Genomic DNA, 5,832 nt, shown 5'->3' on the forward strand with positions numbered 1-5,832 from the left:
AAAACAGGAAATGGCAAGACAACATGACAACAGATGAAACCCAGACAAGACTTCACCCAGGTGTGACAAACACATGACGTAAGTGTCTATATTAGCTACATTAGCCTACTATCAAAATGACTTTAAAAGTCTTATATAAGTGTTATAATGAAGGCAACACATGACGTAAGTGTCTATATTCGTTATATTGGCCTACTATCAAAATTACTTTAAAAGTCTTATATAAGTGTTATAATGAAGGCAACACATGACGTGTCTGTATTAGTTGTATTAGCCTACTATCAAAATGACTTTAAAAGTTTATATAAGTGTTATAATGAAGACAACACATGATGTAAGTGTCTATATTAGCTATATTGGCCTACTATCAAAATGACTTTAAAAGTCTTATACAAGTGTTATAATGAAGACAACACATGATGTAAGTGTCTATATTAGCTATATTAGCCTACTATCAAAGGCTGACGCAAATCTTTGTTGACAGACATGTTATATTTTAATTTTTATTCTACACATTTTTGCAACATTGGAAATTAGTAGTTTAAATGGAGGCTTCTCATAGGATGAGATGACTCCTGGAAATTACTGTCTCAGAATGGTCAAAGGTATAGATCTGTGTGTCCAAGTTAAAGGAAACGGCAGGCTGTCTTCTTCTAATGGATTTATTACAATCTTTGCAAGCTGGGTAACGTTTGCTGTGGTCTGGAACAACATGGCACACAAACAACTATGAGAAATGCAGCAAATATTACATACAGAGGCAACTTGTCCAGGGTGTACCCCGCCTTCCGCCCGATTGTAGCTGAGATAGGCTCCAGCGCCCCCCGCGACCCCAAAAGGGAATAAGCGGTAGAAAATGGATGGATGGATGGATAATGTGTCATGTGACATGTAAATATAAATTAAATACACATTGGACATAAGTAAAGGAAATTAAATGAGATCAAATATATCTACAAATGAGGCATAATGATGCAATATGTACATACAGCTAGCCTAAATAGCATGTTAGCATCGATTAGCACTCCACACAAGTAAATAAAATCAACAAAGCTCACATTAGTGCATTCATGCACATCATACAACGTTTGGTTGACAAAATGAGATAAAGGAGTGGCATAAAACATGTCTTTCTGTGGCAGCATCGGAGAAAGTTGTACATGTAAACAAACTACGATGAGTTCAAGGATTGCTGAAATTAGTAGGACAAAACGGTGCGTACCAAATACTCTCATCAGTGAAGCATGTTTAATATAAACAGTGGGATTTCTAACAATTAGGAAGGTTTGTGTCATGTTTGTTCTCCTACAGAAAATATATTAAAACAAAAAAAAAAATTTTTCTTCATCTTTTTCCATTTTCACACATCTCTGAAAGAGGTCCAGGGAGCCACTTGGGCGGCGCTAAAGAGCCACATGCGGCTCTAGAGCCGCGGGTTGCTGAAGCCAGGCCTATATTGAATTATTAATACGGCCATCAAAATACGAGTTTACTTTGTCTATGATGATAAAAAAAATTATGCATTATATTATCATTATTATTTTTTATAATAAATATTTTTTAAATGCTTGTAGTGCCCCAATTGTACTTATTTGTTTATTTTTATTAACCAGTCTAACAAAATAATACAATGATAATACAATTCCAATTCCAAAACCAATTAGTCCAGCAACATTCAGAATAGCAATCAACAGAGTAATTGAGAGGACACACAAACATGACTTTTTGAAAATGCTCCAGGGAGCCACTAGGGCGGCACTAAAAAGCCGCATGTGGCTCTGAAGCCACGGGTTGCTGACCCCGATCTATTTATTTTTTATACATTACTTGATCAAGTAAAAACTGTATACTAATGATCTCAAAGTTTTTATCACCAGGTACCGCCTCAGGAAAAACCTGGCTCTCCAACTACCACCACAATGACCAACATTAAAATACAGTAGCATAGTAGGCCCAAGTATTCATTAAAACAAGGCAGAGGTTTTACTTAACAAGTTTATTTACAATTTTTGGTCGCTGTAACATTACACACAGTCTGAACAGTAACACTGTGTTTGAATATAGGAAAAGAAAACACCGTACTTAAATAACGAATCAAATCTTTGGCGTACTACAAAGAGGAGCCCACGTACCACTATAGTACCAAAGTTTGACAATTACTGGTTTAGAGCACAAGTGTCAAACTCAAGGCCCAGGGGCCAGGTCTGGCCTGCCACATCGTTTCATGTGGCTCGTGAAAACCTGTATATAATCGATAAAGTGCTTCATCTAATCCCTACTAAATGTATTTGTTCTTTTAATTTGAACATCCATCCATCCATTTTCTACCGCTTGTCCCTTTTGGGGTTGCGGGGGGTGCTAGAGCCTATCTCAGCTGCATTCGGGGGGAAGGCGGGGTACATGTCTTTTAAAATAAAATATCTGATCATGCAAAAAACATCATGGCAACATATGTTGCTTCAAAACCTGTATGTACCTTTCAGCATTAATGGTGCCTTCACAGATGTGTAAGTTACCCATGCCTTGGGCACTAATACACCCCCATACCATCACAGATGCTGGCGTATAGCTCGGTTGGTAGAGTGGTCGTGCCAGCAACTTGAGGGTTCCAGGTTCAATCCCCGCTTCCGCCATCTTTGTCACTGCCGTTGTGTCCTTGGGCAAGACACTTTACCCACCTGCTCCCAGTGCCACCTACACTGGTTTAAATATGTAGCTTGGATATTGGGTTTTCACAATGTAAAGCGCTTTGAGTCACGAGAGAAAAGCGCTATATAAATATAATTCACTTCACTTCACTTTTGAACTTTGCGCCTATAACAGTCCCGATGGTTCTCTTCCTCTTTGGTCCGGAGGACACAACGTCCACAGTTTCCAAAAACAATTTGAAATGTTGACTTGTCAGACCACAGAACACTTTTCCACTTTGCATCAGTCCATCTTGGATGAGCTCGGGCCCAGCAAAACCGGCGGCGTTTCTGGGTGTTGTTGATAAATGGCTTTCGCTATGCATAATATATAGTTTTAACTTGCACTTAGAGATGTAGCGACAAACTGTAGTTATTGACAGTGGTTTTCTGAAGTGTTCCTGAGCCCATGTGGTGATATCCTTTACACACTGATGTCGGTTTTTAATGCAGTACCGCCTGAGGGATCCAAGGTCACGGGCATTGCCGCTTACGTGCAGTGATTTCTCCAGATTCTCTGAACCTTTTGATGATATTACAGACCGTAGATGGTGAAATCCCTAAATTCCTTGCAATAGCTCGTTGAGAAATGTTGTTTTTCAACTGTTCGACAATTTGCTCACGCATTTGTTGACAAATCCTTGTTTGTGAATAACTGAGCATTTCATGGAAGCTGCTTTTTTTACCCAATCATGGCACCCACCTGTTCCCAATTAGCCTGTTCACCTGTGGGATGTTCCAAATAAGTGTTAGATGATCATTCCTCAACTTTCTCAGTCTTTTTTGCCACTTGTGCCAGCTTTTTTTAAACATGTTGCAGGCATCAAATTCCAAATGAGCTAATATTTGCAAAAAATAAAAAAGTTTACCAGTTCGAACGTTAAGTAGCTTGTCTTTGCAGTCTATTCAATTTAATATAGGTTGAAAAGGATTTCGAAATAATTGTATTCTGCTTTTATTTACCATTTACACAACGTGCCAACTTCACTGGTTTTGGGTTTTGTATTATGTAATAAGTACTAATCAAATGCAATTATGTAATAATATCATAATTCATATACATATCAATCAATCATTCAACCATGGAGGGGGGGGGGGGGGGGGTATCCACTCAATGGACGTCGAGTGGAGAGCATAATAGTGTGAGAGTCCAGTCCATAGTGGATATAGCATAATAGTGTGAGAGTCCAGTCCATAGTGGCTCTAGCATAATAGTGTGAGAGTCCAGTCCATAGTGGGGCCAGCAGGAGATCATCTTGAGTGGAGACAGGTCAGCAGCGCAGAGACGTCCCCAACTGATGCACAGATGACTGGTCCACCCTGGGTCCCAACTTTGGACAGCTAGCGAATCATCTGTGGTCACTGAATCTGTGCCCCCCCCCCCCCCCCTCTCCACGAAGGAGAGGCAGAGCAGAAAAGAAACGGCAGATCAACTGGTCTAAAAGGGGGGTCTATTTAAAGGCCAGAGTATACAAATGAGTTTTAAGATGGGATTTAAATGCTTCTACTGAGGTAGCATCTCTAACTGTTACTGGGCGGGCATTCCATAGTACTGGAGCCCCAATAGAAAACGCTCTATAGCCCGCAGACTTTTTTGGGGCTCTGAGAATCACTAATAAGCCGGAATTCTTTGAACGCAGATTTCTTGCCAAGACATATGATACAATACAATCAGCAAGATAGGATGGAGGTAGACCGTGTAGTATTTTATACGTAAGTAGTAAAACCTTAAAGTCACATCTTAAGTGCACAGGAAGCCAGTGCAGGTGAGCAGTATTATATATAGGTATATATGTATATATAGTATAGGTGTAATATGATCAAACTTTCTTGTTCTTGTCAAAAGTCTAGCAGCCGCATTTTGTACCAAATGTAATCTTTTAATGCTAGACATAGGGAGACCCGAAAATAATACGTTACAGTAATCGAGACGAGACGTATCGAACGCATGAATAATGATCTCAGCGTCGCTAGTGGACAAAATGAAACAAATTTTAGCGATATTACGCAGATGAAAGAAGGCCGTTTTAGTAACACTCTTAATGTGTGACTCAAACGAGAGAGTTGGGTCGAAGATAATACCCAAATTCTTTACCGAGTCGCCTTGTGTAATTGTTTGGTTGTCAAATGTTAAGGTGGTATTATTAAATAAATGTCGGTGTCTAGCAGGACCGATAATCAGCATTTCCGTTTTCTTAGCGTTGAGTTGCAAATGTTAGCGGACATCCATTGTTTAATTTCATTAAGACACGCCTCCAGCTGACTACAATCCGGCGTGTTGGTCAGCTTTAGGGGCATGTAGAGTTGGGTGTCATCAGCATAACAGTGAAAGCTGACACCATATTTGCTTTTCATGTCGCCGAGCGGCAGCATGTAGATACTATAGAGTGCAGGGCCAAGAACCGAACCCTGTGGAACTCCACAAGTTACCTTAACCTAGTCCGAGGTCACATTGTTATGGGAGACGCACTGCATCCTGTCAGTAAGGTAGGAGTTAAACCAAGACACGCTCTAATAAAATATTATGATCTACGGTATCGAAAGCAGCGCTAAGATCAAGAAGCAGCAACATAGATGACGCATCAGAATCCATCGTTAGCAGTAGATCATTAGTCATTTTTGCGAGGGCTGTCTCCGTAGAGTGATTTGCCCTGAAACCGGATTGAAAAGGTTCACAGAGATTGTTAGACACTAAGTGTTCATTTAGCTGCTGTGCAACAATTTTTTCGAGGATTTTCGAAATAAAGGGAAGGTGGGACACTGGTCGGTAGTTTACCATGAGGTCAGGATCAAGGTTAGGTCTTTTGAGCAGAGGATGAATAACCGCTGTTTTGAATGCTAGGGGAACAGTGCCAGAGGAAAGTGATAAGTTTATAATATTTAGCACTGATGGACCTAATATTACAAACAGTTCCTTGACAAGTTTCCCAGGAAGTGGTTCGAGTAAACATGTTGTTTGTTTTATCCCATTTACACGCCTTAACAATTCCTCTAATGTTATTTCATCAAAAAGAGAGAAACTATTTTGTATTGCAGTAACTATTTTGGAGGGCAATATCGGTCGTATATACAGTCGTAACTGTGTTAATAGAACCCAGTTGTAGCTGGGATGCGTTGTCTTTAATCTCCTTTCTAATGAGTTCAA

Source organism: Nerophis lumbriciformis, linkage group LG19, assembly GCF_033978685.3.
Source record: "Nerophis lumbriciformis linkage group LG19, RoL_Nlum_v2.1, whole genome shotgun sequence".
Lineage (NCBI taxonomy): Eukaryota > Metazoa > Chordata > Actinopteri > Syngnathiformes > Syngnathidae > Nerophis > Nerophis lumbriciformis.